At 38.3% G+C, this 19,385-nt stretch overlaps 1 protein-coding gene and 1 long non-coding RNA gene across 11 annotated transcripts in view; one reads left to right on the plus strand and one right to left on the minus strand.

Moving 5' to 3' along the window:
• LOC144313624 (uncharacterized) overlaps window positions 1-19,385 on the plus strand; it is a 241,323-nt gene that overhangs the window by 48,376 nt on the left and 173,562 nt on the right. Inside the window, exon 4 of one of the 9 annotated variants that reach the window (XR_013379240.1) lies at window positions 8,368-8,824. The exons of the other annotated variants lie outside the window; for them this stretch is intronic. This is a non-coding gene — a long non-coding RNA (uncharacterized LOC144313624). Of the gene's footprint in view, window positions 1-8,367; window positions 8,825-19,385 lie in introns of those variants that run through there. 9 annotated transcript variants of the gene reach the window in all.
• LOC144313623 (large ribosomal subunit protein eL36-like) overlaps window positions 1-19,385 on the minus strand; it is a 54,030-nt gene that overhangs the window by 5,435 nt on the left and 29,210 nt on the right. The gene's annotated exons all lie outside the window — the stretch shown is intronic.

Raw genomic sequence — 19,385 nt, forward strand, 5'->3', positions numbered from 1 at the left:
TAATAACCAACCAATAATAAAAATCTAGGATGAAAGGTTAAAGCAGAAATGTAGGCAAAGTCCAAACAAAATATTGTCTAAGAAGCTAGACATTGAGGCAAGATGCAGATACAAGTCAACCAGACAGATGTCAGGGTCATTTGACAAGTGCGAGGGGATTCAGCCTGAAGGTTATGGTATGTGAGCTGGAAGTATTTCTTAAAACATTGGGTCATAGCAGGATTTTAAAAAATACCTTTTGTTTTGCTGTAATTAGGAAAGAGCTGTTCAAATTATAAGGCCAAATCAAAGGTGTTGTCTATGGGAGATACTTCTGAAATAACTGATTGGGAGAAAGTCTCCTAAAGGTGACTAAAGGGTAAACAACAACAACAAAAGACTCTTCAGGATGGGACTTAGGGGGCATTCTCCTTGAAAGTTGTGGATGCCCTTCTCAGTTTTCACTGGGTGTTCTTTTGAACACTTTGCTAGTCAGGCTTCTGCCCCTGCTGCTCCGTCAAACTGCTGTAATGAAAGTCATTCATGGTTCCACAAAGTGGTGTCTACTGGCCATTTCTCAGTCCACAACTTGCCTGACTTATCAGGCATTGGATCAGTTGATCACTCTGCTAGAACACTGTCTGCACTTGGCTTCCAGGACACCATTGCCCTGACCTCCTCCTACCCCTGTGGCCTCTCTTCTCAGCCTCCTTTGCTGGATCCTCCTCATCTCCTCAATCTCTACATGCTGGAGTGCCTGGCCCAGGACACCGTTCTTTGACCTCTTAAAACAATTTAAAAATTAATATCTATACTCATTTCCCAGGACAACTCATGCAGTCTCATGACTAAATCCTTTTTATATGTTGATGAAAAGAGAGAGATTTGATCTGTATTTAAACAGCTGCTGGGAAAGCCAAGGCAGAGCATCCCATCACATTTATTGGTCTTCAAAGGCTAGATGAACAACATCATATAGGTTAGGGTTTCTCAGTATTGGCACTACTGAGCTTTGGGATAGATAATTCTCTGTTGGGAGGGTTTTCCTTTGTTGAGTGAAATGGTCAGCAGCATCTTTGGCCTCTATCCTACAGGTACTAGTAGCAATGCCCCCATACCCTTCTGCCCAAGTTGTGACAACCAGCGGTATCTCCAGATAATGTCAAATATCCCCTGGGGTGCCAAATTATCCTGGTTGAGGACCACTGACATAGATCATGAAAGAGAAAGGCTAGAAGTTCCTATAGAGAAGAAGGAAATGGGTGTGAATACCCAAGGAATAGGGTCAATTTACAAAATAAACAAGAAGAACTTTAAAGCTAGAGAAATAGGATGATCCAAGATAGTAAGGTTGTTAATTTTCTGTCTGGAAAGAAATATTTGTGTATAGTTGGTACCAAACTATCTTTAAGGAATGATAGAAGGTCTCCAAAGGCCAAGTTGACTGCTTATTCTGTATAAAGTTTCTATTTTTATGAAAGGAAAGAATGAGTTTCTATTTTTATGAAAGGAAGGAATGAGTTAAATGGTTGGCAAGACAAGTCAAAATTCTAAATGTTCATTTGTTTGATTGCTGACCTTCTTAATAATATGATTTTTCTGTCTAATGTTACCAAGTGAAACTGAATATTCCTTATGGACTCATAAATACATAAGCCCAGGACTGGTTTTAAATCAGTAGATATTTCTCTAGGGCTGATCAACATGGTCAATCAGATCAGCTATTAATGCATCAATCACAGAATGGTCATTTTAGGCCCAGTGTGCAGGATCCAATGGGTCACTTAGTGTCACAATAGCTGAGCAAATTAAATTGAAGGTTGAAAATCATATAGAGTCTCTTAGACTCAGGGTTTTTCCTCCTGTCTTCTTTCCCTCTTCCCATTTTTAGCTTCATTTTAATCCCCCCCATTTTATAATAATATTCTTTTGATGGGTTCAGAGAAAAAGGTAGAGGTAGAGTAGTTAATATGGGGAGACATCAATATATTTTTGACAAAAGTTGGGAAGGAATTGTAGCATTTTAAACTATACAATCATTGGTCTGTTATGAAAGGAATTCTTACTGGATTAGAAAGAGATGACATGTTCATATTGCTCTTAATTTATCTTTTGTAAATCTTATATTTGTTAACCTGTGGTCTCATAGATTTTTTTTTCATGTGCTTAGACAAACTGCTAAGGCAATTGGAATAATGGTGTGATTTGTCCAGAGTTTCTGTGTCTTGTATTTATAGTTTTTTCTGTAATTGAAATCCATAAAATAGCTGCATGTTGCAGTTTTTGTTGGACCAGTGATTATTTTTATTTGAACTCACAGATATTAAATTTGACAATATCAATCTGATTTTGCTTTATGTACATTCAGATGGTTTTTAAATAAGAAGCAAGGTGGACAAATGAATGTAATGCTAAATTTATTATGACGACATTGGAAGAGAATGCTAAAAAGGAAGTGGGAAGCTTGAAAAAGTCTTGATTATGTTTCCATAAATATTTGTTCAGAAGATGCAGCAAATTCCAATATGCAAAAGCTATTAGACTAAACTTTCCTTTTCTTTCCCAGGAGTTTTACAGAATTTCTAACTACATTTTTTCCTTTTCCATTCAGTAGTATAAATTTGCATGTTTTGAGGCTATATACTTAATAATTATGCGGAAGTAGAAGATTAAAGGCAAAATTCTCAGTTTTGGACTACAAGTATTGTACATATAAAGTTGCCAATGGAATTAGAAACACAATGCAGTTATCATGTGGGCTCCATTTATTACATCTTGATGACTTCTGAAATAAGTGGTCCAGACTTCACAAATTCTTGTGAAAGATGAGGAGAATATATTTCAGTTCATAAGATAAAAATGAAGTTTGGTGCAGATTTGCATTTATTTTGCTTAAGAAAATTGAACTGTGTTTCCAAAGGTAAATTGAGAATCTATTTTACTAAATAAATTCCTAACAAGTGGACCCATGACAAGACTTTACAGAAGAAAAAGTAAACATTGTTTAATCAAATTATCAAAATCCTATAACTTCACTTATTCTTTCCATCAGTTAAAATCTACTAATTTAAAAATGTTCTGGTGATGACAACTGGGTTTGTTGTTTTTTTTTTTTTTTCTGACTGAGGAATGTCTTTCCAGGAGAGCACAGTTTCTTGGAGAAGGAAGACCCCAATTTGCGTTCTTGCCTGGGTGCTGTGAAGCCCTCAATTTCTTTTTGGGGAAGTCATTGCATCTTTGGTTCCCTATCTGCAAAGTAGGGTGGTTGAAATAGCAACTCTCTGTGATGCCTCCTGGCATCTCAAACTGACCTACTTGCTAAGTGTTTAGCTGAGATGATTAGGCAAGCCAGGGCAGTGAGTTGCTTTGGATCTTTTGGCCGAAATCATAGACCAAAAAGATGTACATTTTTTTTGTTTGCTTGTTTTAGAGCTTTATTCTTTTGGTGAACTTATATTTTTGTTATAAATTAATTTATTTCTCCATCAAGGATGCTTTTGGAACAAAAGCAAACCTAAATTTTCTTTTTCCTCTAAATCTTCATTCTTGAATTTTTCAGAAATCATTATGACTAGTATCTTCTAACTCAACCTTAGAAGGAAGCATGAACTAGCTGAATAATGATAGTTTAGTAGAGAATCTATGTCTTCTTGATATATCTTGTTACTATATTTTGTTGCTAAAGAGAAAAACAGTTTGTGGCAAACTGTAGTGAGAGTCCAGATTTTGGCATAAGATAGATTTTGTAAACTCAGAGAAGAGATGTTTGTGTCTAGCTCTGAATCCAAGCTTCTGATTGAATGGATGAAGGAAAATCAGATTGGCTTTTCTATTTATTCTTTCTGTTTCATCTCTGAGCTCTGCCTGGATCAGGACATTTTATTCTTGAGTTACCACCTTCAACCTTGGTGTGCTTAATTTTTGATCTGTGTCATTACCTAAACTAAAACTCCACTAATTTCAAAAAGCCTGCCTCAACAAACTGGACTAAAATTGGTGCATCCAATACCTTCTCCCCTTTTACTCTCCTTCAACTCTTGGTTTTGATATAGGCATAGAATAAAAGAAGGAATAGTATACTCATTTTGCTTTGAAGAATTTTCATTCACCTTAGAGTTTCTGAAAGGTTAAAAACCATTCTGAGGAAAATGTTCTCGAATGTTTTAGCTTTATTTTCAAAATATGTGTTCTCCAAAATGAATTACCTGAACTCCACATTTTTGCCTTACTCAGTTTTAATCTGCATATAGCCAAGAGTATGACTTTAATGCAGTTACAAATTAGAGAAGGCTGGGTCAGATGTGAATAAATAATAACCATCTCATGTGACTGCTACAGGAGGATGCTTAAGTCCTTCATGGGTCAGTGCTGCAAAAGTTGTTTTAGTTTCCAACTTTAATCAGACAGCAAGTCTTCTCTCTAAAATGATACTAATCGCTCTATATCATGTTGCCCGCCCACTCTGCTACCCTCTCTGCTCCCTGCCACTTATCACAGGGTAGATAGAGTCAGATTTGGTAGAGGGAACATAGACACATCAACATTACATTTTCCTGTTAAACAGTCAGCTACAGCTATATAGGTTTTTGCTCAGAATTTCTCAAGGGTATTAGGGGAGAGCAGACTTCTGTAGAAATCCATTAAGCATGAGCATGAGCATATGCAAATCCCAAGGCCAAGTACCAGGTTTCCTGAATCAAGGAGTAGATATTCCAGAAAGGCCACAGGACATGTGACAGTCTTCAGCCACCCTGGAGGGATTTCATAGGCTTTTTCCTGAGAGAACAGGAAACAGACACCTGCTGTAAATTCTTTATGGTATGTTGACTATAATTGCATTTTATGTTACCCCGAATCCGAATTTTTTTTTTATTTTAAAACTTTATTTCTGCAAAGCCAATCAACAAGTGTTGGAGGGAAAAAGTGTAAAAGTTATTCTTGCATATTTGGGAACAGCAAGCACTTAGTTTGAGAAAACAAGGACTTAAAATAGTTGAATCAAAGGCAGTACCCTGCTACTTGTATTTTAAAACAACAGTGATGTTCGTTCTTAAACAACATTCCTTTCTTCCCTAAAAGCTAAAATATGACTTCAGTTATTCTCAACAAATTTGTGTTGCTCCAGAAATACCTCATAACTACCTTAGCATTAGTTGGTATACATAACCACCTAAGTTCCCATAAGATAACATACTAGAAGTCTGATGTAGGTGTTCCTGGCTAGCAGGGATGTCAAGGGACTCAGCTTCTTCCATCTGTGGGTGGATCTGTCCTGTCCTAGGGTTTCAGACTTTCGACAGTGAAATTGCAGATGGGGAAGCAATGCTTTGCCTACATATATTGGCCATTATGGGTGGCACTTTATTTACCAAATACAGCCTCAGAAAATAAATCTGACCTATTCAGATTCATTTTTTCCTAATGCTTGGTTTAGTCACTAGTGTCTGTGTCTTAGTCTGTCTTGAACTGCTAAAACAAAATACCAAAGGTTATATGGCTTCTAAATGACAGAAATTCATTTCTCATAGTTCTGGAGGCTAGAAGTTCTAGATCAGGATGCCAGCAGGGTTGGTGAGAGCCCTCTTTTGAGTCTCAGACTTCCTGTAGTGCCTTTACATGGTGGAAGGGACAAGCAAACTCTCTGGGGCTCCTTTTGTAAGGCACTGATCCCATTCATGAAGGCAGAGCTCCCAAGGGCCCCACCTCCTCATACCCTCACTTGGGGATTAGGATTTAACACATGAAATTTGGGAGGAGGTGGACACAAACATTCAGACCATAGTGGTTTGTGAATCAATATACAAAATGACAGCTGATGTTAAGTCTGTTGGAGGACATCTAGGAAAGGTTTTCTTGCCCTTAAAAAAGAGCCAGAAAAGAGTTGTTTTTCTTCTTTTTCTCTACACTGTTACACATGAATATGATGCCAGGAACAATGATCAGTTACAGTTAAAGCCAATACTAAGCATAAAAAATGTGAAGAAATGTAAAGCAATGGGATACTTGACATGATTGTCAGTGTGCTGAGTCAACCTGGAAGCATACTTACTTCCAAATTCTCTTTTAATGAAAAAGTTAGCAAAAAATATTTATTATTATAGCTACTTTGTGTCAGGTTTCTATTATTCCTCACGAAAGGAATCTTTGATGAGAAATAATAGAAACCTAACACAAAGTAGCTATAACAATAAAATTTTTAAACATGAGCGTATCCTGGAAGTGGACATTTACCTGTGAGAATTGCAATACAACTTGAATGACCCTAGTACAGTCTTCCTGGTCTAGTCATTGGTGAACTTGGACAATAGGAAATTCCCTTTGTTTTTCTTTCTTTAGGAAAGAATATAAGGTGGATAGCGATTGCATGGTCTCCCTTATTTCCAGGTGAAAAGTTTGCTTTTAGAATTAATGCAGTGTTGACCTATTGCTGCATGACCCACCTCAGTCAATGTAATGATAATGGGAAATGTTCTAGGTTCATTAGTAGCCTTTTGGAAAATTCCCAGGGTAAAAAGAAAGATTATTAACTTGTAAAATGACCCTTTAACTATTTAGAAATTGTATAAAATATTATGATTATTCCAGTTCAGAACTTGATGACAATTCTGCCCTTCTGCAGTAAGAATTTCCTTGTAGAGCTCCAACCACGCGTTGTTTTTTTTTTTTTTGTTTGTTTGTTTGTTTTTTGTTTTTTTGTATGGGCTTTAGTAACACTTAGAACACTTTGTCACAAGAAATGATCAATTAATTTCAGTTGCAACAGTTTAATTCAGTCCATCCCTACACCATCAGGATACAAGTTCTAACATGATGCAAAGATTGCTCTGATCACAGAGATGAGTGCATTCTTTACCTTGTGGTAATCCAGCTCATTGGTATATCTCTCTGACTTTGGCAAAAAATTAAAGCATTCACAGGATTTATTTTTATAGGCATTTTTTTCTTTCTTCAACGTGTGGGGATTAAATAAATGCCTATTATTTTTGGCTTTGCCATTGATGCTTTTTTGGAGCCAAATATAAAAACAATTCTGTGCTTTAGTTTTCCCTGCTTTTTTTCACAGGATACTAAAGAGTTTCCTGAAGAGTAAAACTGGGCATTGAAGGATGGGTCTCCTTGATTCATTCAATATTTATTTAGATCTATTATATTTCAGACACTCTGCTAGGTTCTAGGGGACACAGCAAAAGCAAGCATGTTCTGGGTCCCTGGGACATTACTGGGTACTTGTAGGGAAAAGAATGTCTCTGAAAAACATGAGCCTAATTAACTATGGTTCCTAGGAAACAATACATTATTTAATTAGCTAGAAGAAAGGTTACAAAGCAAGACAGTTAAAAGTGGAATAGTCAGACTGCAGTCAATTAGATACTCTGTGATTCATCTATTCTTATCACATCTCTCAGTCAGTGAAGACCATTGAACAATTGGCATGTTTCAGGCACCATGCTATCTGTTGGGGATGCAGTAATGCACAAGACACAACCCTCGTACTAGGGGCATTGACAGCTTAGACAGAAAACAAACAAGCTAGTAATGCATATAGTCACTGGGAATAGCAGTAATTGCAAAAAATTTGTAAATGTGAGCCAGTTAACACAGGTTCAGTGGGGTGATATGGGAAGATTTTCCAGAGAAAAGTATATTTAAACTCAGTCTTGAAGGGCGAGTAGGTATTAGCTGGGGAAAGACTCTCTAGGAGGAAGAAATAATATGAGCAAGGCACAGAGAACTTTGAGAAAATATGACATACTTGGGGAGGGAGTTCCAGAAATTTGTAATTAGGATATTAGCAAAGGAAGGTCAGTGTTGATGAGTGACAATTTGGGGATGGAAATGTAGTCAGGCCCAGATCACAAAAAGGCATATATGTAATGAAAGGAACTAGTAATGATCCCTTCTCCCCCAGTGGGATGGAATGGCCAGGAAGAGTTTTATGCAGCAAGGAAATCCAACCACTTTTGGAAAGGCACATCTCTGAAATGGAGGATAGATGGAAGGATGGGATTGGAGGCAGGGAAACATGGCAGGAGTCATCAGGGACCGTATGTTCAAGTGAGGTGTTCAGGCCTTAAAACTAACTCCAGAGGTGATGACTAGAACTGAGCATAAGGAGGAAAGCAGAGAGTCTAGCAATCATGGTTTAGAAAAATGGCAGATGGGGAGGCAAAAGGGCAGAGCCTTTTACTGAGTTAGGAAATAGAGATGCAGCTGAGTGAGGACATCAGTTTTATACACTGAGCTAAACATTTGCAGGGGGTGTAAGTTACTTCAAGTTTACTGCTTATAAAAGTGGTCTGGGCCTGGAGGTGTGTATGCCTGAAGGGCCTTGCACTTGGTTTAATGGTCTGCTTTCCCTGTCTTGAAATTCTTACTAATTTATCTTAGAGCTTGCAAAGTGCAATGCGACAATGGAGCAGTGAGAAGAGGAGATTCCACAATGTGCATGTGCTCCATGGTTCCTACTTGCTTCACTTACACGTACCATTCTTGATGCTCCTTGAGTCCAGGATTCTAGTGGACCCACAATATGTAAGAGTTCAGTGGAGGTACTGACAACCCTGAGAGGTCACTCTAGTTTAAACTGGAACTTCCTTTGAATACATAAAGAAGGCAATGGGATTCCAGGAAACAGAAATGACCACGGATTCCAAACATATCCTTTCTTACTTGTGTTAATTCCCATAATTATCCAAATACACTGTAGAGACGGTGCAGAAGGGAAGGAAAAGATGGAGAGACCCACAGATCCTTTACCATTGTTTCCTTACTCATTAGTAATTAAAGAGAAGTAGAGAATGTTGATTGAACTAACATGGAATGAAATAAAACCAGTAGGAATGATTTTGTGCAGTGTTTCTACTCTTTTGGTAATACATGTATATGTACATATAAGCTATGAAATATGTATTATGGAATTTTGGTGACATTGTATAAGAGTTAAATGCTCCTATATTTATAGTTAAAACTGGCATTGAACAATATATAGATGCTGGTAAAACTAATGCAATAGTTCAAAATTTTAATTTTTCTCTAGAGTGACATTAAATAGGAGATGAAACCTATCATGCCAAATAAAGAATGACAGTGCAAAAGAAAGGAAAAGCTTTTTCTTTTAGAACTTTAACAGCATCCTGTTCTGTTTTGGGGGTAAGGGACCCACATTTTCATTTTGCATTGAGCAGTGCATGTTATGCTGAGTCCAGCACAGAAAGGGTGTTCGTTACCATGATACCAAGGACATTGCACAGGTAGACCACAATGTAAGAAGTGAAGAGGCTTAGGAACCCAAACATTTCAAGAGGGAGCAGAGAAGCAGGAGCCCTTGAAGAAGATGAAGGGAATACCAGAAAGCAAGAGAGTCAGGAGAGCCAAGGTAGGATGGAAATCAGGAAACAGTAACTCCAAGGCAGATCAAACCACCAATGGGTCAAGGGAACCAAGACCCAAAAGTTTGGCAAAGAGAAACCACCAGCCTATCCATTACATGTTACTTACTTTATCCATTACATTACATTCCTTACTTACTTACATGTAAGTTCCAAGCAGTAAATCCAGCAGTCAGTTCACATTACCAATATTTCTGGTTCTCTCTAGAAGTACAAGTAGTTCCTGAAGAGGCTCTCTCCTCTCTGCAGCAAGCTGGTATGCACTCCCTCTGGGCCTGGCTGGTTCTGACCTGTACCCTGTGTCTCCACACCCATGTGGCTAACATCCCTCTGACGTCTTGGAGGCTGTTCTTGTGTATGGTGGTGGAGGGTAAACTGAGACCCAGTGTCCTCTGGATAGCCCTGATCTGGATTAGTGCTCAGTTTTACTTTCCAAGAGATTGTAGGGCAGTTCCAAGTATATTGTGGGCAGGGGTAGAGAAACTCTAGTTTTCTGTTGTTGGCTGCAGGGCCAACTATAGAATTTGCAAAGTGAAAATGTCTGGTATTCTCTGGGGGCAGGGAAATTAGTCTCCCCTTCCCTGCAGGCCTGCAGCCCCAAATCACAGAAGACAGTTGATCTCCAACTGTGCCACCAAGCTGCCAAGGAATTATATCCTCTATAGTGGACACATTCTTGTCCTGGACTGGGGGTTGGCAGAAGGCTCCTGCCAAATTGTGCTCCTGGCTCTGCCAGCATAAGGTGGGGATGGCTGATGCCTTGCCTGTCCTTGAGATGCTCTTGGGGGCAGGAGGGGAGAAGGGGAGGCCAGAAACTAGTCCCAGAAGGGTGAGCAGGCAGAAAGAGGGAAACCATACTGGACATCCTATGAGACTTTACTCACAAAATACAAATTCAAAGATATAACTAAAGAATTTAAAGACAGAGACAGCAGAGCAGTAAGTCCTGAAGTCAGGGCCCTTCTAAATGAGCAGAGCTCCATGACACCCTTCAGGCTGAGAGGCCATGAGACCAAGCTCTGCAGGACAACACAATTTCCTTACTGACCTTCCTTCAAGTGACCATTATGGCAACTGTTCACCTGTTCTCCCAATCAAAGAAAAAACATAGTGTATGAACATTCTTCTGTCACTGTTTCTTGGTCTCTGTTTTCTTTCACTTGTGGGAGATGCTCATTGGTCCCAAGTGCATGGGAGTACATTTGAGAATCATGGGAAGTACATTGGTGATGTTTGGAGACATTTTTGGTTGTCACACCTGGGGGATGATGTTTGCTACTGGCATAGAATGAGTGGAGACTGGGATGATGCTAAATATTCTATAAAACACAGCACAGCCTCCCACAACAAAGAATCATCCAGGCCAGAATTTCAAAGGTGATGATAAACCCTGTGCAACATTATAATACATATTCTCTAGGTTCATCACCTTGCACTTTTGTTTTGAATACTTGGATATTATATAAACACAGAAGTAACAAATGGAGATACTTCTGTAGGCTAATAGAATTATATAGAGCATAAAGGCTAGAAGTAGCTTTGGAGATCATTCAGTGGTGGTTTTCTTTTTAAAATTTCCTCATTAAAAATGAATTTTTACATTTTTATGCCAAACCCCAAGGAGAAAGAAGGGAGACGTGGAACTGCTCTTGCTTTTCCAGGCAATTCCTGGGGCACCTTTCTGAAACCCTGGGATTCTGTTCAACACAGTTTGAAAAATATTCATCTAGTTTAACAGTTCCTCAATCTACGAGAAAATGAAGGTTAGAGAGATTAAATGATTTTCCTGGGATCACACAGCTGGCTGGTGACAGACCAAGGCCTTACAATCAGTGCTCTTCCAAAATAGAACAGACAATGAAACCACTTACTATTGCCCATTTTTTTTTCCAGATAGATTTCACCAAATTATACCTATTTGGTCTATTGAAACAGATAATTATATCACATACAGATTTGCTAGAGCTGTAATAGTTTCTTCTAAAGCCTCTGGCTTGTAGATGGCTATCTTCTTCCTGTCTTTTCATATAGTATTCCCTCTATACCTGTCTGTCTAAATTTCTTCTTCTTATAAGAACATCGGTTATATCGGATTAAAGCTTCCCCTATTCATGATCTCATTTTAACTTGATTACCTCTTTAAAGATCCTATATTTAAATATAGTCCATTCTGAGGTATTGGTGGTTAGGACTTCAACATATGAAATTTAGGGGGAACACAATTAAACAATATATATCAATTTTGTATTTGTTGTGTTGACCGTAATAAACAAAAGAGCAAGGTATTTTATAAGCAAAATGAGTTTATTTGGAAATATCAGAGAATTGTAATTCAGGATAAACTATGGTGAACCCTAGGTAGGTCTGGAGAACAGAGGAGAGGGGTTTTCTTTTATATAGGAAAGAAGGAAGCAGGAAGCAGCTGTTTTGCTGTTTTCATTGACTGAGCCATTGCTGGGCAAGGAGAAATTCTTCCTTCCTCTTGCGAAGGTATATCAAATAGTCTTCTGCCCCTTTTGGGGACTAAGTGATTGTGTGTGAGATCTCCCCCTTCATGGCTTCTTCATTTTAAATGACCTCTGCTCATTTAGAAAAGGGTCCTGACCTCAGGGCTTATTGCTCTGTTGTCTCTGACTTTAAAATCAGATAATGTACCTAACCTACTGAACATCATAACTCAGCCTAGCTACCTTAAACGTAGAACACCTGTGTTAGCCTATGTTAGCCTACAGTTTGGAAACATCATTGCTGCCACTGCCCAGTACCATAAGAGAGTATTGCTCTATATGCTGCTAGCCTGGAAAAAGATAAAAATTCAAAATATGGTTTCTACTGAATGCATGCTGCTTTTGCATCATTGTTAAGTCAAAAAATTCTAAGTTGTACCATCATAAGTTGGATACTTTCTATATTTATTTTGATATTTTCCCCTTTTGATCAAGACTTTTGCCTTGGGTTACCTGAGTGGCTCAGTCAGTTAAATGTCCAACTCTCGATTTTGGTTTGGGTCACGATCTCAGGATCCTGGGATGGAGTCCTGAGTCCATCTCCTTGTTGGGCTCTGCATGTTCCCAGCGGGGAGTCTGAGAATCCTCTCCTTCTGCCCCTCTCCCTGCTCATACTTTCTCTGTCTCAAATAAATAGTCTTAAAAAAAGATTTTTTTTTCCTCAAAAGTATCTCCGGCAAGAGTCAGTTTTTTTTTCTTCATTTTTTCATATTTAGGAAGTTCATCACTCAGTGCCAGGAATGGTCTTTCTTGGTTGTTATGTCCCAGGTCAGAAGAAAGGTACATAGATTGGAAATGATTGAGGCCACATTTGAGTAACAAGGAAGGGTAGGAGGAAGAAATCTCAGGCATTTCCCAGCTGAGGTCTTTATCTTATCAAGGTCATAAGTGTTGGAGATCATCTTATCTTATGTTGGAGGTGCTGAACTAGTATCACTTAATTGGGCAAGTTGTTTCTATAAAAGTTTTGACAGGCAATAGGACAATAGGTATAAAGCTTAAAAATAATTATACAGAATAACATGAAGAGCAGACATTCTTCAAAGAACCATTCTAGCTTATCAAGTTCTTCTAAAAGGCTTGCAAAGAGGAATTTATATTTATCATTTATATTTCCCTTGGGTACAGAAGAACAGATTGTATTTAAACATGGAAGAACAAGGGATTTCTGACATCATAAACAGATAAGTTTCTGATAACAGATATAACAGAAAGATTTCCCCCTTTTGCAATAAGCTGGGTCAAAAAAGAAAGGGAGGAAAAAAAAAAGAAAGGGAGGAATAAGCTAAGAAGCAACAGTGAGATAAAGGTATAGAGGCCTGGTTTAGTCATCTTGGCAAAGCTGTTGCCCTTTGCTGTTGTCCGCTTCAATTCCTGAAAATTTTTACTTTCAGGTCAATAGTTGTTTTGTAGGTCCAGTCAGGGCTTGGTACTTTTTTAGATGTGATACATGGATCCGAGAGTCTATTCCTTGGAGTTTGGCAGCACAAGTGTTGGTTAATAGCACCTCATAGGGGCCTTTCCCACAGGGTTGAAGAGAATCTTTCTAGAAATATTTTTTCCAATAGATATCTCTGGGCTACAAAGTGTGCTATGTAAGTTCTTTGTTTCCTGGGAGTATGCTGTGAAAAGATTGTCCTACTAAAGCATAGTTATCCTCCACAGATGCATTTAGGCCTTTGCAATATTGAAGTATATTCCTCTTTACCAGCTGTGAATCAAAAGCAGCAGAAACCAAGTACATTGGGCATATTGTGATTATCTCAAAGGGTGAAAGCTTCATGGGTTCCAAAAGGGGTACACCTGAGATGTAGCAAAGCACTTGACTAATCAAGTGGGTTCCCTGGTCACTATGAAGTTTGAGATCACTATGAAGTCCCAGGTAGGGATAATTTTTTCTTTGAGGATTTTTGCCACAGAAGTAGCAGTAGCTTATCTACAAGGGAAAGCTTGGGCCCAGTGAGAAAACATACAAACCATTACCAAGATATATTTATTTCCATGAGATTGGGGAAGCTGAATAAAGTTCATTTGCCAAATTTCAAAGGGTCTATTAGGCAATTTAAAGTGTCCAAGAGCAGTGAAGACAGCTTTTCTGAATTGTATTTCAGGCAGCTGGGGCAAGTGAAGTAGGTACTCTTTGCAGCCTTGTTAGTATCTTATTAATTGCTTTTTGGTTCATAAAGGTTATTTTATCGGTAGACCAATGATTCAATGCATGTACAGTAGTCAGTAATGGGAACTTATAGGGTCTCTGGCAGGACTGGATTATTTGTCCCAAGCCAGAGTTTTCTTTTTTTTCACTGAACCAATAATTCCTTTTCTGGGGCCAAACTGTTGTGTATCTTTAGTCAATTTTTCTAGATTATTGTTTGGAGGAACATCCTTTAGGACTACGACAAAGGTTTGGTTGTTGGTTCCTTTGAAAGTAGCATTCTTTCCAAAATCATGAGGTACTACAAAGGTATACCTACTATCAGGATAAATATTTGTAGTTTTGCCCTTGGCTAAAAATGCAGGACCAACCAAGAGCTTACAGTTCAGCTAATTGGGCCAAGATAGCCAAGGGCCAAGGTGATGCCTGGATGAATTAAAAAAAGACTTGTAATAGAATACCTAGCATAATACTTAACATTTTACCTTTTAAATATAAACCATCAGTAAACCGTGAAAAGTCATTGTTATCTAAAGGAGTTTTCTGTAACTTAAGTGGGTTTGGAGGTAATCTATCAGAATTAGTCCTAAGGAGTATAGACAGCTTTTAGAGGATGGAAGAAGGGTGGTAGAATTAGGAATCGAGAGGGTTTGTGAGAAATGCTTAGCAAGAGGATTTCATAGTTGGTGGGTGAGAAGACCGCTGAAAGGTGTTGAGCATCATGAGAGTTCAGGAGAGCTTCTACCCGAAGAGGTACAAAAATGGTTAGAGGGGAGCCCATGACTATCTCCTTAGTGGCTTTGACATCAGTGGCAGGAATGGCTTTGAGGCAAGGGGGTGTAACCTCGTGCCACAGGGTTTAGCTGTTGGCTATAACACCCTATGGGTCAATGGTAGTCCTCATGTTTTTGGGTGAGTTTTCCAAGGGCATTCCCTTCCCTTTCAAATACAAAAAGAAAAAGGGAAGTTGATAATTGAGATGTCCAAGCACAGGGAGAAGTAATCAAGATTTCCTTCAGGACTTTCTTCCCAAGAAATTGCATCAGAGTTTTTGTTTGTTTGTTTCCCCTTAGTTTTGAGTTTTGAGAGGTTCAGGATACCATGAAACCTAGTTGAATCTAAATATAGTCTTTGAGATTATGTGTCCCAAACATCAAACCTGACATTGAGTAAATTGCAAGAATTGCAATTTTTCAGAGACTCTACGCCTACCTAAGGCTCAAAGTTTTCATAGGTAGATGTCTTCCTGTGAAGAGGTGTGGGAAGGGGAGCAGAGTAGCTAGTAGTCTACATAATGTAATAAAGTCCAGGTAACTTTATATCATCTAAGTCCACTTTTAAGGTTGGAAGAAGTAGGAAGGACTTTCAGTAAAACCCTGAGGTGTTACTATCCAGGTGTATTGCTTGTCTTCCCAAGTAAAGGCAAAATGATATTGGCTGACCTTTACCTGGAGCAGGGGATAATGAGGTCTTGAGCCTTATAGTCTTCTATTATGGGCTTGACACTTTAAAATTAGTGTCATCAGAGATGGTACAGAAAAATGATGTGGAAAACAGAAGAATATCCTTAACAGGAAGGACAATGCCTTCATAAAAAGAAAAAAACCTAGATCCTGAATAAAGTCAAACAGCTTAACTAAAAGGAGGGAGCTTGGATCAGAGGGATACTTACCATGCTAAAAGAAAAAGGACAAGTCATAGAAACAGAGAGCTCAAAAGGCTCAAGTGGGTACCTCACATGATTCCAGAGGTCATTAATTCCACAGTTTTTTGCCTTTGGATCTCACTTATGACACCATGTAATATTGGCTTTAAAAAACAAAGATACCAGCTATTTTGCCAGCAGAATGAGTTTATTTGGGAACAGCAGAGAACAGCAACTCAGGACAAGCAAATTATAGAAAACCATGGGCAAGTCCAGAGAACAGGGGAGAAGGGTTTGCTTTTATAGGGGAAAAGAGGAAGCAGGGAAGAACTGTTTCACTGAGTTCTTATTGGCTGAGATGTTACTGGGCAAAGAGAAATAGTTTCTGCTCTCTGTTGGGGTGTGTAAAGTAAGCTGCTTTCTGGGGGGTATGAATGGTAGTGTGCAAGAGCTCCTTGTTTAGACCTTGTTGACTCTATTTTAAATGACTTTTTAAAGTAATTTATTTTCACAGTAGTGAAGAATCACCATTATCCTCAAATATCTTAGCAGGGTGCTGCTCGTGTACCTTATATGGGACTTGCTCTTTCTTTGTAAAATGGGAATAAAGTTACCTACCCTTTTTTTACCAAGTCACTGTGAGAGTGATCCACAGGAAGAATTGTAAAATGCCTAATGTTGGGAAGTGATCCAAAGATACTCAGTGTGCTGTGAGGTCTTTTGGTAGAAATCTTTAAATAAAATTTGCACACCAGCAAGTCTGAATTGTAATTATATTACATTATCATTCTTGCCATGAGCACATTTATGACAAGGCTGGGGGCTCCCCAAGCACTTTCTGCATGCCAGGAATATAGAAAGCTGACCCAAGGAAACAGAGGCGAGGGATTTAACACTCATTAGCTTTTTGAATTTATCAGAAACATGAGCTTTGAGATTTTTATGCCTGCCACTTTCTGCCTTCAGAAACCTAGGAGCTTATGTTCAAACTCTATGTTTGAACTTTGGAGAATGAGGTTTCTAGTCTTGTACTTGAACTGTGTAGTTGAGGACTTTCATGTAAAATATCTGTATTCAGTTGTACAGTGTGGGGTTTGTTCAAAGCAAGCGATGCTTTCTAACTTTGGAGAGATGTGCAAATCTAGGTTGAGAGAATTCTCTACACAGAGGAAAAATATTTAGTGGTCTTACTTTATTTATATCCCAGAAAAAGAAAGACACTATCAAGTTATGATGTTGATTTGATTTGACAAAAATGGCTCTTTGTGAAGTAATGACTTAGTTGGATCTTCAAAGAGGAGTTTCTATTTCTGAAGTATATTTCCTGTAACTTTCTATGCGTGTCTTTACTGCCCTGAGCTGACTGCTATTCCCCTCTTGCCTAGATCACTGTCCACTTATCTAGCCTGTGGAGAGATCTGATTACATTGTTCCCCTACTCTTCTAGAAACCATTGAGTGATTCCCAATTCCTTAGAGATGTACATTCATCTTCTCTCCTTGGTGTTCAAATTCCTCAGCTCTCTAGGCCTTCTTGTTGTCACCCTCTTCACTGGTGAACCCGGAGATTTAACCCAATAGGTCTACTGACTGTTGTTCCAACACCTTTTCTGCTTCTTTTACTATGGGCCTCTGTTCAAATCATCTTCTCTTTTTTAAATACTCCCTTCACTTTGTAACCTGCAGATCCATTTATTCAGTTCTGGTCTCTGCAGCTCTCTCCTGAAGTCTTCCTACATCACTTCATCAGAGCTAAACTCCAGAGCTTCCACACTTCTTGCCATCTACCTTACACCTGGGCATTCATTTATATGGTCAGTTTTCCTAAATAGGCTGAAAGCTAAACGGATGGAACTGTGTCTCATTCATGAGTTATTTGTTATCCTATGAGATCTGAAAGTGTTTTGTGCAGAAGACTCTCTTAACAAATATTAGGTTAATTGAATAAATGGAACCATCACTAAATATACAGAATGCCAATTTATACATTGGTAAGTGGCTCGAATGCCATGGAGTTTCAGGCTGTAATAAGATAAAGTTTTTAAAGGGTTTAGATAAAGATAAAGTTTTAAAGGGTAAAGATAAAGATAAAGGGTTTGCTTTTATAGGGGAAAAGAGGAAGCAGGGAAGAACTGTTTCACTGAGTTCTTATTGGCTGAGATGTTACTGGGCAAAGAGAAATAGTTTCTGCTCTCTGTTGGGGTGTGTAAAGTAAGCTGCTTTCTGGGGGGTATGAATGGTAGTGTGCAAGAGCTCCTTGTTTAGACCTTGTTGACTCTATTTTAAATGACTTTTTAAAGAAATTTATTTTCACAGTAGTGAAGAATCACCAAATCCTCAAATCCCTCAAACAGGGATATCTGAAAGAACCATGAAGCATTGAAAAGCTAACTTGCTTCTCAGAGTGGTTTTTGATTTTAGGCTACTCAGATTGTTACTAATTATGGTAATAAACGTACTACTAATAGGACTTTCGTATTGCACTTGGCAGTTTTGATAGATACATATTAGTATCAATAATTATAACAAAGTGGAAATGATGCTCTCTTAAAAGCAATGGCTGGTTAGGAAATCTTGATGCAGTTGCACATGTAGTGTGGACTCTTATAGTCACACTTGATGATGGGCCATGATTTTGATATAATTTCTGCATACTGATTCAATATGAATTGTTCTAATTGAATATCACTTTCCTCTACAGGACTCATATATGGCAAATACCACATAAAACTTCCCAGGATTTCAGATTTGAGTTGGTTTTGTTTATATTTTGTGGGCAGAATATACATGGTCTTTAGATAGATATTTTATCACATTTTAAGATCTATTTTACCTTTTGTCCTTTTTTTCCTCATACCTTTAACTTAATATCCTTAAGTATGTAATTTTTTTCTTATATTCACAAGTTAATGTTTTGCTACTTGCTTACCCGCTCCAGTAAGAAGACTCTGGTATAACTTTTTCATATTTTTTCCTGACCTGAATGTATCTTTATCCTTCTTTAATCTATTTCTATTGTGTCTCTGTTATTTTGTTATTTCCATAGTGTTTAGTCATGTGTTTTCTCTTTTTTGTTTGCCAGTGATTTATCCATTTTGAATTTTTTTCTTCAAGTGCCAACTTTTTCTTGTGTTGTTTCTCTTTATTAACTTTTTCTTTTTTACTCATTTCTATATGTACTTATATGTGTCTTTGTTATTTCACTCCTTTGGCTTTCTGCAGATTTTTCTGTGGTTCTTCTTTCTAGTTATCTTTGTTCATAAAAACTTTTTCATGACATCTTTAAGATATAATTTACATACTATGGAATTCATCCATTATAAGCATACAATCACAACATTTTATTTATTTATTTGGGAGAGAGAGGGAGAGAGAGAATGAGCAGAAGGGAGAAGGAGAGGTGGGAGAGGGAGAGGCAGATTTCCTGATGAGCAGGGAGCCTGATGCAGGACTTAATCCCAGGATCCTGGGATCATGACCTGAGCCAAAGGCACCTTGGTGGCTCAGTTAAGCATCTGCCTTTGGCTCAGGTCATGATCCCAGGGTCCTGGGATTAAGTCCCGCATCAGGCTCCCTGCTCATCAGGAAATCTGCCTCCTTCACCAAGGTGCCCCATAATTACAAGATTTTAAAGCAAACTTTTAGAGTTGCATAACCACCACTACTATATAGTTTTAGAACATTTCCATTATCCCCAAAATATCCCTCAAG

The sequence above is a fragment of the Canis aureus genome, chromosome 5 (genome assembly GCF_053574225.1).
Source record: "Canis aureus isolate CA01 chromosome 5, VMU_Caureus_v.1.0, whole genome shotgun sequence".
Lineage (NCBI taxonomy): Eukaryota > Metazoa > Chordata > Mammalia > Carnivora > Canidae > Canis > Canis aureus.